A 12,313-nucleotide genomic window follows, 5' to 3' on the forward strand; every position below is an offset into this window, starting at 1 on the left:
AGTCTAAGGCATTTGGATACTTGGTCCCAGTTGGTGGCACAGTTTGAGTAGGTTTAAGAGGTATGTTCTTACTGGAGAAAGTGTGGCACTGAGGGCAGGCTTTAAGAGTAAAAAGCCTCACCTAGGTCTAGTTTTGCTGTCTGCTTCCTGCTTGTGGTTGGAGATGTGAGCTCCCAGCAGCCATGCCTGGTCACTTCTCTGTCATGATGGATTCTTATCTCTCTGGAACCAAAAGTCCAAATAAACTCTTTCTTCTGCAAGTTGCCTTGGTCATGGAGTTTGATCATAGCAATAGAAAATAATGACTACCGAGAACAACTTTTTGGAGTTGACTTTCTCCCTCCACTGTTCCTGGGGAACTCAGGTCATCAGGTTTGTGCAAGAAGAGCTTTTACAAGCTGGGCCATCACACCAGCCCCAGGTAGACATCTTGTAAAGTTCTTCAGCCTTGATACATACATAGATGATGCTACTGTAAACGCCTTTTTAATTTAATGCTATTGCCCATAATCCCTTTTCTTTATCAGTGTTTGTTGTTGAATTAGATCAGTGGTTCTCAACCTGTGGTGGGTCATGACCCTTCTAAAGATCAAAGGACCTTTCACAGGGAATCACCTAAGACCATCAGAAAACACAGATCTTTACATTATGATTCATAATGGTAGCAACATTATAGTTAGGAAGCAGCAACAAAAATAATTTTATGGTTGGGAGTCCCCACAACATGAGGAACTATATTAAAGGGTCACAGCATTAGGGAGGCTGAGGACCACTGCTTTGGATGGTTGTATGCAGAAGTATACATTTATACTATGCATCTCATATACACATACATTGTCTTCAAGTTTTCTGTAATTTACAATGTTAACAGACCAATCCCTGCTGTGGGATGGTCTGTATGTCAAATCTGTTGCTCTGATTGGTATAAAACACTGATTGGCCAGTGGCCAGGCAGGAAGTAGGTGGGACAAGGAGAGAGGAGAATTCTGGGAAGCAGAAGGCTGAGGCAGAGACACTGCCAGCTGCCGCCATGACCAGCAGCATGTGAAGACGCCGGTAAGCCACCAGCCACGTGGCAAGGTATAGATTTATGGAAATGGATTAATTTAAGCTATAAGAATAGTTAGCAAGAAGCCTGCCACAGCCATACAGTTTGTATGCAATATAAGTCTCTGTGTTTACTTGGTTGGGTCTGAGTGGCTGTGGGACTGGAGGGTGACAAAGATTTGTCCTGACTGTGGGCAAGGCAGGAAAACTCTAGCTACAAATCCTTTTCTTCAAATGAATAAGATTTTTACTATGTCACAAAATTGGGGGCTGGAGAGAAGTGAAGAGTACTTGATGCTCTCCCAGAGGACCAAAGCTCAGTTCCCAGCATCCACATCATGTGGTTCACAACTGCCTCTTGCTCCAGCTCTGAGGGATTCAATGTCCTATTCTGGACTCTTCTGGCATCTGCATACATATGGCATACATTCATGCAGATACACACATGTGCACATCAATACAAATAGGAAATAAATCTTTTTTAAAAGCCACAAATTAATGACATGAAACAAGAACTTCTACATTAGAATGATACAATAGCATGTACTTACCTGGTTTTTCCCACAGTTTATAAAATTTATAAATTTTCAGCGTAGTTTGGTGGGAAAATGAATTGTTCCATGTTTTCGTTTTTTGCTTTGAAGGAGAGAAGAGTCTGGCATGGTCTCAAGAGTCCAGGCTGCCCTTGAACTTCATATAGCTAAGGACAGCCTTGAACTCCTGATCCTCCCATTTCCTAAATACTGGGATTGAAGGCATATGCCATTGTGTCCAGCTTTGTTCATTGTTATTTTTGTTTTATTTTTTGAGACAGGGTTTCTCTGTGCATCCCTGGCTGTCCTGGTACTCACTATGTAGACCAGGTTGGCCTCAAACTCAGAGATGCCTCCCTGCCTCCCAAGTGCTGGGATTAAAGGCATGTGCCATAACTGCCCAGCTCCTTTGTTTTTGTTTTCTGAGGTCTCTCCACATAGCCATGGATGGATTAGAACTCACTCTGTAGACTAGGCTGGCCTCAAACTCACAGAGATCTGCCTGCCTCTGCCTCTAGAGTGTTGGGATTAAAGATGTGTGCCACCTCACCCATATGTTGTTGCTTTTAAAGATAAGTTTTAGATTCTTTTTTGAGACAGGGTCGCATTGTGTATCCCTGGTTGACCTGGAATTCCCTATATAGATCAGGCCGATGTTGAACTCAGGGATCCTCCTGACTCCTGAGTGTTATAATTAAAAACATATACCACCAGGCATTTATTTGTTTTAAAAATGTGTGTGTGTGTGTGTGTGTGTGTGTGTGTGTGTGTATCAGTGTAGATATCTTGGAGACTAAAAGAAGACATTGGATCCCCTAGAACAAAACTTACAGGCAGTTGTAAACTGCCCAACATGGGTGCTGAACACTGAACTCCAGTCCTCCAGAAGTGCAATAAACTGTCTTAACCTCTGAGCCAGCCCTCATTTTTTTATTATTAAGATAAGCATGCTGTTTTAAGATAGGATATTAAAAAAGAACAAAGAGACAGTGTAAATTTCCACATCCTGTGGTGAAATATGATAAATGGTCTAGACAGTTCCTGCCTAGAGGAGTTGGACTAATCTATTAATGGAGGAAAAAAAATCTCTGCTTCCAGTTAGGATTCTGAGCAGTTGAGGTTTGCTGAAGAAATTAATGACTATTTTTGAAAAATTAGGACAGACACCAGAGGACAATGTAAACAACATTCCTCTGAAAACTGGCACAGATCTCTTAAAAGTTGTTTAGCTGTATGCTTTGCAGATTTTGTTTACACTGAGAGGGTTGGGTGTGGTAGCATATGCATACACACACACACACACACACACACACACACACACACACACACACACACACATCTGTAATCCCAGCAAGTAGAAGGTGTAAGCAGAAGGATCCACAGCTCAAGGTCATCCTTGGGTACTTACCAAGTTGTGGGTCAACCTGGGATGTATGAGTACTGGGGCTTCAGATGTAAGAAGCAAGTATTCTGCCACCCAGTTGCAGCCCCAGCTTATGGCTTTCCTATTTCTACAGATGGTTTGCTGCTGTGCACACTAGACCAACTGTCAGCTCTATTCTGAAAGGTGGCAGAAACTCTAGAAGGTGGGCTTAACAGGAGAGAGCAGACCACAGGAACAGGTCTTGAGGTTTATGGGCCACCCTTTTATCTCTCTCCTTTCTGATCTGCACCATGCAGTAAGCTTCCTTGGTGCTTAGCAGCCAAGGCCTCCCTGCCACGACATCACCTCAAGCCCTGAGCCATAATGAAACCTCCCTTAAGTAGTTTCTTGTCCGGTATTTGGTGAGAGCAATGAGAAAAGTATCCAATACACATTTGTGGTGATATTTGTGCTGAAATGTGATTTTATTTGTATGTTAATAAATAAAGTTTGTCTGGAGATCAGAGGTCAAAGTGAACCAATAAGCAGAGTCAGGCAGTGGTGACAGACGTCCTTAGTCCAATCACATGGCAGGCAGAGTCTCTGTGTGGTCAAGGAAACAGCCAAGCATGGTGACAGGAACCTTTAATCCCAGTACCAACCATAGAGACCTGGAGGTCTGTATAGACAGGCAGTGATGAGGAAGTCATGTGGTTGAGTTTTGAGCCAATTAGAAGGCAGAACAGAAAGGCAATAAAAAGACAAGTCAGACAGGAAGAAGCTCTCTCTCTACTGCTGGTGGTAAGCTAAAGTTAGTCCTGGCTATTGCTCTGATCTCTTTGGCTATTTCCTCTGTATTTGGCTCTGTGTTTCTTATTTCCTAAGACTGTTTAGAAATTTGTCTGCACACATTATAAAAACTAAGTAATTTGATTGAAATGTTTTTGATCCCTCTCAACTCGCTGCTGAAATTTAACCTCTGTGGTAGTTAGATTTTTGACAACATGACAAAAACTAGAGTGACCTAGGAAAAGGGAGACTCAATTTAGGAACCACCTTCACCGAACTGGTCTGCGGGCATGCCAATGGGGGTCTTCTTGATTAATGATCGATATGAAAGGACCCTTCCCATGACACTCCTAGGCATGTGGTCCTAGGCTGTATAAGAAAGCAAGCTGATCCAGACATGAGGAGTGAGCCAGTAGTCAGCATTCCTCAATGGTCTCTGGGTCAGCTCCTGCCTTGGTTTCCTGCCTTGGCTTCCCTTACGATGCACTGTGACAGGCAAGTAAAGCCACATAAACCCTTTCCTCCCCCGTGTAGGTTTTGACTCGTGTTTTATCTCAGCAACAGAAACCAATGCAACAGCCCCCAGTGCAGGAGTGGGAGTGATTGTGTCGTGACGAATCTGTCCTCACAAATACAATCAGAGGCACTTAGGAAAGGTCTTCCTGAGGAAGCTCATCTACTTTCACTCTTTGTCCACTGGACACAGTGCTCCTTCCTACCAGGGGATGCAGCCTGGTGGTGCCAACCTGGTATTAAGAAGCCTCTATCATCAGATAATTTAACATCCTGGAGTCTCACTGTCATCTTTCTAGCTTCCAGAACTATAAGGAGTTGAGAAGAAGACATATGGAGAGAAGTTGGGGGGATGAATATGAGCAAAATACCACATATATGTATGTAAATATATATATATATGTGTGTGTGTGTGTGTGTGTGTGTGTGTGAAAATGTCATAATGAATTCATTGAAAGTCAGTGCTTGATATAGGGGTTCATCAATAAGTAAAAATATAATAAAAATAACCAACTCATTATTTTGTATACTAACTGAAAATATTAATAAGCACAATTAAATTACTCAATCTCAGGCATTTTTCTGTAGCAGCAAGCAGTGGATGAAGACATCCTATGTCCTAGTCAAGTATGGTGGTGTTCTAGCTCTAATCTTAGGATTTGGGAGACTAAGGCAGGAGGATCAAGAGTTCGAGGACATTTTGGGATACATGAAACCTTATCTTGAAAAACAAACATAGCAGCCGGGCGGTGGTGGTGGCGCATGCCTTTAATCCCAGAGGCAGAGGCAGAGGCAGGCAGATAGATCTCTGTGAGTTCCAGGACAGGCTCCAAAGCTACACGGAGAAACCCTTCTTGAAAAAAAAAAAACAAAAAAACAAACTTATCTTATGTCCTGCTGAAAACTGTAAGTTCTAAGGCTGAAGAAGATAGGAAAGCAGACATGGCTCAGAGAATGAACACTGTAGCCATGTGTATCGGTTCTCTAAAGGAACAGACCCAATAGACTGACCATATATATATGGCTTGGGCTGTGGTCTGAGTAGTGCATCAATGGCTGTCTCCTGACAGAAGGGCCAAGGACCTGGTAGCTCTTCAGCTCTCGATACTGGATGTCTCTCTCGGCAGTCTCGGTCTGGTGCTGGAGTCCCAGGGAGGTCCTAGAGAGCTGCCACTTTTCAGTCTGGGGTAGAATCCTAAAGAAGTAGGTTCCAGCCAAGCGGTGGTGGTGCACGCCTTTAATCCCAGCACTTAGGAGGCAGAGGCAGGCAGATCTCCGTGAGTTCGAGGCCAGCCTGGTGTACAGAGTGAGTTCCAGGACTGCCAGGACTGTTACACAGAGAAACCCTGTCTAGGAAAACCAAAAAAAGAAAAGAAGAAGAAGAAAAGAAGAAGAAGAAGAAGAAGAAGAAGAAGAAGAAGAAGAAGAAGAAGAAGAAGAAGAAGAAGAAGAAGAAGAAGAAGAAGAAGAAGAATTCTAACTGCTACGAAGGAATGCCTCAGGAACAGGACAGATGAACTTGCCAGTGAGACAGTGAGAGTGAGGGCGAGCAGGCAAAGGCAACCGCTTCCTTCTTCCATGTCCTTTCATGCTGGCTGCCACCAGAAGGTCTGGCCAAGACTTAGGATAGTTCTCCCAACTTCAAATGATCCAGGTTTAGGGTGGGTCTTCCCACCTCAAATAATTCAAGAAAACCCCTCATGATGTGTCCAGGTGCTTGGGTTTTATTTATTTCCAGATATAGTGAAGTTGGCCACCACGATGAACCACTACAGCATGCTTTCAGTGTCCAGTGAGCGAGTTCATCAAAGATGTGACAAGCAACAGTAAAAGGACCAATAGCAGGTAGCAGATAGACAGCAAAGCATCATCGAATCGGGTACTTACAACGTCCATCAGAGATGACTGGGGAAGCCTAGTTGAGACAGCCATGCCAGAGTGTCTGACTGAGAGAGAATACAGGCAGAGCAGAGCACTCTCTGGATGAGCTTCGGGATCCCCAACCCCACAGGGGTGTTTTTATACCCCAGGACAAACAATGGCAACCTCACCAGAGCTGTTTGCCTTCTGGCTGTTTCCAAGGGCACAATGTTTTCAATAGCCTTAGGTGTTTGCTGTCCTCCTTTCTCTCTGTTACAGGGCCAGGGAGCCAGTCTGCTCCAGGACAAGGGAGACTTGGGGACTACTTGAAGTAAGACACATTTGCTTGTTCTCAGAGTCAGCCCTCAGTAAGGATACACAGCCTGTGACAATTTACTAATTTATACTACAAACAGGAAATCTCTACCACACCTACCTTCCAACTGCCACTTCCTCTGACCAACCTGCCCCTCCAGCCACACTAACACAGTTAAACATAGTCTTCAAAAGCACCCCTACACTTGCTCTGTTCTTTGAACTAGAGATGCCGTCCACCTGGTGTCCCATCAGCTCTGTAGTCTGTAACAGCCTTGTCAATATGGTCTTAATGGCTGAATCATTGTTTGAAGTTTCCTCCTGGTCTGATGTCCTCAGCTAGACCTCTGACCAGTATGTCCTTTCTCCCAGCTGCTACTGCTTGGCAGAATGCCTGACACAGAACAACTGGCTAACCGTGCCTTGTTGTAGCAAAGAGATTGGCGGAGCCAATCTGGTGCTGTCATATATTCCATTGCTAGGGAGTGTTGCATATCCTATGCAGTAACGTATGTCTCTGTATTCCATCTTGATTATATGGAGACAAAAGGAGTCACGAGAATAATCAAAACATGTTGAGAATCTGCAATCATCTCCTTGTTGTTATGTGGATTTGTTAAATTACCTGGAGAGAAAAGTTATAAAATACTAATATAGGCAATTAAGATCTTATTTAAGAAAATAATATCAATGCATAGACATATTTCCCTATATCACATAACTCTTAAAGATTAGCATTAATATCTATTCACAATATTAGATAATTAAATATCATGAGAAGGAAACACCATTCACTTTTGTTAAAACAGCAAATGTCCAAAAACTCTGAAACTCTGATATGAATTGTTTACTGAGTTAAAAGAGATAGTAGAGTGGGTTGCAGACTTGGATCAGTAGCTAAATGCGCTGATGGCTTTTCCAGAGGACTGGGATTCAATTCCCAGCATACACATAGTGGCTAACAACCATCTGTAACTCCAGTGCCCCAGGACTCAGTGCCATCTTCTGGCCTTCATGAGCACCAGGCACACACAGGGTACACGGACATACATACAGACAACACTCCCATACACATAGATAAAAATAAAATTAAGAAAACAAATAATAAGTATTAAAAATTAAAGGATACAATGGAGTCCATAGCCTATCAATTTTTTTTTCCTGATGTGAAAGTCTGGGTTGAGTAGATTTTGCTGGTTATGTTTACAACTTATGCCCTACATTTGTGAATTAGTGTTGCATCAGGAATCAGGAGAAGTGTGCTATAAACACATGGCTTTAGTTTTACCACTGAATTAAATGGTTCTCTTAGGGCCCAAAGCATCTCTTAATTATGTTTATGTGAGGAATTTGGAAGAGCTATGGCTACTGTGACAAGGATATTAATGTATCAATGTATATGTTCTCACCTTAGTAAGCCTTTTCACAATTATGCAGTGTTGGTTTATCTGATTCTGTGAGCTATTTAATAAATGCAAAAACCATGGCTCAAGTACTTTGCTTTCTTGAAGCCATGTAGAATGTGAGTGGCTGCTTCTTTTATTCTCAGTCAACATTTTGTACATATCACATTGGAATTCAGTTACTAACAGATGAATGAGTCTTAAAGTCCCTCCACCCCATGTCCTATGAGAATCAAGATTCTGACATGAATTTTCTGGTTAGAAATTCTGCCATTGTCTATAAATGTTAATATCTTTTGAAATAGCTTGGGAATCTGTTCCTCTCTGCTTAAAAATAGGCATTTAAAGCAATATGTATTGAGAAATTTAGAATTTTCTTTTCTTTTCTTTTCTTTTTTTCTTTTTTTTTTTTTTTGGTTTTTCGAGACAGGGTTTCTGTGTAGCTTTGCGCCTTTCCTGGAACTCATTTGGTAGTCCAGGCTGGCCTCGAACTCACAATGATCCACCTGGCTCTGCCTCCCGAGTGCTGGGATTAAAGGCGTGCACCACCACCGCCCGGCGAAATTTAGAATTTCCAAGTGTGACATTATCTCAAATTCTTTCTATGAAAAGCTAAGGACAATGCTGGCCCCTGAGAGAAGATAGTAGCTGCTAATGGACACTCTGTCTATTAGGAGAAAGCTGTAAAGTCCATAATAGAGGAACCATCTACTTCCTACTACTTTATATTTTTTGTGATAAGAGTATTTATTATATTGGTAATTGTGGGGTTGGGGCGTAGCTCTGTGTAGAGTCCTTGCCTACCCTGTGGGAGGCCCTAGGTGTGATCCTCAGCACCACACACTACAAAAATTGGTATTGCTTTGAACAATGTACACATATATACATGTGTTATCATGACCACAACTACAGCAAAGATAACCCCCAAATAGTAACACAGTTGCATCATATCCTTTTCAGCCCAGGAAAGGGACTGGGGAGATCATCACACAAATACAGTGAAAAGAAGATAAACCAATACTGGCTTCTTCTTGGAGAGAAAAGGAAAACTTTTGTTACTGTATTAAACTAACGGGGTTTTAGTTGGGAGGGTGGGTGACCTGGTTGTGCATATTAGTTACTTTCCTGTTGCTGTGATAAAAGACTGTGACCAAAAGCAGCTTAAGAAAGCGTTTACTTTGGCTTACAGTTCCAGAGGGGTGAAAGTCCATCATGGCAGGGAAGCATACCAGCAAGTGACAGGCATGAGTGCAGGGGCAGGAAGCCGAGAGTTCACCTTGTCAAGTGCGAGCATAAGCAGAGACAGTGGACTGGAAGTGAAATGAGTGAAATGTTATTCTGCAAATCCACCCCCAGTGACATATTTCCCCCAACAAGGCTGAACTACATAAACCTCCCCTGACTGCACTACCAAACTGGACCATGTGTTCAATGCCTGAGACTATGAGGGACTGTGCTGGTTAGTTTTACAGCAAATTGACAAAGCTAGAGTCATTTGGGGAAAAGGACTCTAAATTGAGAATATGCCTCCATATGATCTGCCTGTAAGCAAGTCTATAGTGCATATGAGTGACTGATGTGGCTGGGACCAGCTCACTGTGGGTGATGCCAACCCTAGGCTGGTGGTCCTGGTTTCTATAAGAAAGCACATTGAACAAGCCATGGAGAGCAAGCCAGTAAGCAGCACTCCTCCATGGCCTCAGCATCCGTTCCTGCCTCAGGTTCCTGCCTTGAGTCTCTTCCCTGACTTCTTTGGATAACTGACTAAGCTGAAGTAAACCCTTGCCTCTCCAAGTTGCCTTTGGTTGTGGTGTTTTATCACAGCAATAGAAACCCTAACTAAAACAGGGACATTTTCATTCAAATCATAATGTTCCACTTCCTGGTCCCCATCAGCTTGTAGACAAATCGTTATGTAAAATATGTTTAGCCTAACTTTTAAAGTCCCACAGTCTTTCACGGTCTTAACACAATTTACAAGTCCAAAGTCTCTTCTAAGACTCAAGGAAATCTATTGTAACACTCTGTAAAATTAAAAAAACAAATTGCATACTTCCAACATATAATAGTACAGAGCACCCTATAAACATAAAAAACAAATTACACACTTCCAATATATAATGTTACAGAGTATACATTATCATTCCAAAAGAGAGGAGTAGGGACATTGTGGGGGCTAAAATTATGTTTTAAATTTTAATGACTGTATTTAAGAGATCAAGAAAACAAAAATTCCTCTATCCTGTAAGCCCCAGTTGCCCAAGGACAGATAACTTCCTGGAATGCTGGGGGCTGTTGCTCATGTAAGATAATAAGCCACGCGTTTTCACTTCTGTAAACAAGGTTGGTTGCTTCAACCACACAGGATGTGCTTCACCACATGTAGGTGGGAGGTATATAGGCAGGAAGTATGTCAGGAAGTATGCTTGCCCCTGATTGGACAAAAGCAGGAAGTATTTAGGCTTGTGGAGTTTGCCTTTATAAGCCCCTGACTAATGTAATTCAAAGCTATACTCTGGGAATCCCAGCTATAGATCTGGCTGGTGTCCATCGTCCTGGACAGTATTTAATAAAGATTGCTTCAAATTTGGTAAGAAAATCGTGGTAGTGTTCTTATTCTCACCCAGTGGGATTAGCAACATAATGAGGAAATAGTGGCCTGTAGCACAAATCCTGAGGTTTTTATTAAAACTAATTAGGATTCATGCTACACTGGCTCAATGGAAGACCAAACTCAACAGGGCAAATACCAAATTCTGTAGTTCTATTCCTGGTATCAAGGGTTCTACCCCCCAGCTCTCCTGTCTACAAAACAGCTCTTTCTTGGGCTGGCTCTGCTCCATGGATGCAGTTCTCCTTGGCAGGTGACCCACAGTCCATGTGGCTCTCAGCACTACTGTCTTCCAGGCTCCGACTTTGATGGTCTGTTAAGCTCTACTTACATCATGATGCAACCATGATGTAAGTAGTCCAAAGTCTCACGGTCTTCTACATTCCTCCACTGACATGGTCAGGTTCTTAGAGCAGCACCCCATTCTCAGTACCAACTTTTGTATCAGGAACCTTTCTGTTGCTGTGATAAACACCATGACCATGGCAACTTACATGTGATGCTGGAGAGTTTCTCTCCAGATCCCACAAAGCCCCTGCAAGATCCCATAGCCCACTTACAAAATAAACACACAGATGCTTATATTTATTTAAGCTGTTTGGCCTAATGGCTCTGGCTTCTAGCTAGCTGTTCTTATATCTTAAATTAACCCATTTCTATTCATCTATAAGTTGCCACGTGGCTCGTGGCTTACCAGTATCTTAACATCTTCTCATGGCGACAGCCTCAGCCTTCCACTTCCCAGACCTCTCCTCTCTCTTTGTCCTGCCTATACTTCCTATCTGGCTACTGGCCAATCAGCGTTTTATTTATCAATCAATCATCCACAGCATACATGAGAGTTTGTTTTGACTTAGAGTTCCAATGGGCATATCTCTATCAGCATGGAAAGGCACAGAAGCAAACGGCAGGGACGGCAGGAGGAAAAGGTAGCCACGAACTCACATCTTTGTGGTGATATTTGTGCTGAAATGTGATTTTATTTATATGTTAATAAATAGTTTGCCTGGAGATCCGAGGTCATAGCAAGCCAGGAACAGCAGTCAGGCGGTGGTAGCCCATGCCCTTAATGCAATTACATGGCCGGCAGAGTCTCTGTGTGGTCAAGGGTACAGCCAAGCGTGGTGACATGAACCTTTAATCCCAGTACCAACCATAGAGACCTGGAGGTCTGTATAGACAGGCAGTGACAAGGAAGTCATGTGGTTGAGTTTAGAGCCAATTAGAAGGCAGAACAGAAAGGCAATAAAAACACAAGTCAGACAGGAAGAAGGTCTCTCTGGGAAAGCGATGGTGGCGAGGTAAGATAAGGTAGTCATGACTCTGATCTCTTTGGGTATTTCCTCTGTATTTGGCTCTGTGTTCCTTATTTACTGGGACTATTTAGAATTTTGTCTACACATCTTTAATCGTAAGCACTGTGAACTAGATGGAAGTGGTGTGAAGCTTGGAACCTCAAAGCCTGCAGAGTGGCATACTTCCTCCAGCAAGGCTGCACCACCTATATCTAATCTCCCCAAACTTGGGACGAAGTATTTGAATGTCCTAGACTATGGGCAACATTTTTCATTCAACCACACTTTTGGTTGCTGTTTCTACGTCAAAAGAAGCAAAACTACTAGTCAGGACAAACAGATTAGGAATATGTTACTTTATTTATCCCTCTTTTATTTTTCTATTGCTATGAAGAGACACCATGACCAAAGCAAGTCTTATCAAAGAAAGCATTCAACTTGGGGCTTGCTTACAGTTTCAGGGGCTTAGTCCATGATCACCATGGCAGCAGGCAGGCAGGCTTGGGGCTATTACAGCCTGATCTGCACGCACACAGGCTGAGAGACTATGGCTGGCATAGTTTTACTTTCCTCAAAGCTCATCC

General features: G+C 42.8%; 1 long non-coding RNA gene across 2 annotated transcripts in view; it reads right to left on the bottom strand.

Moving 5' to 3' along the window:
* LOC143273997 (uncharacterized) overlaps window positions 1-8,134 on the bottom strand; it is a 34,846-nt gene extending 26,712 nt beyond the window's left edge. For both annotated transcript variants that reach the window (XR_013052385.1, XR_013052386.1), the window contains exon 1: window positions 6,133-8,134. This is a non-coding gene — a long non-coding RNA (uncharacterized LOC143273997). The remainder of the gene's footprint in view (window positions 1-6,132) is intronic.
* Between the last annotated feature and the right edge of the window lie 4,179 nt (window positions 8,135-12,313).

The sequence above is a fragment of the Peromyscus maniculatus genome, chromosome 6 (genome assembly GCF_049852395.1).
Source record: "Peromyscus maniculatus bairdii isolate BWxNUB_F1_BW_parent chromosome 6, HU_Pman_BW_mat_3.1, whole genome shotgun sequence".
Classification (NCBI taxonomy): domain Eukaryota; kingdom Metazoa; phylum Chordata; class Mammalia; order Rodentia; family Cricetidae; genus Peromyscus; species Peromyscus maniculatus.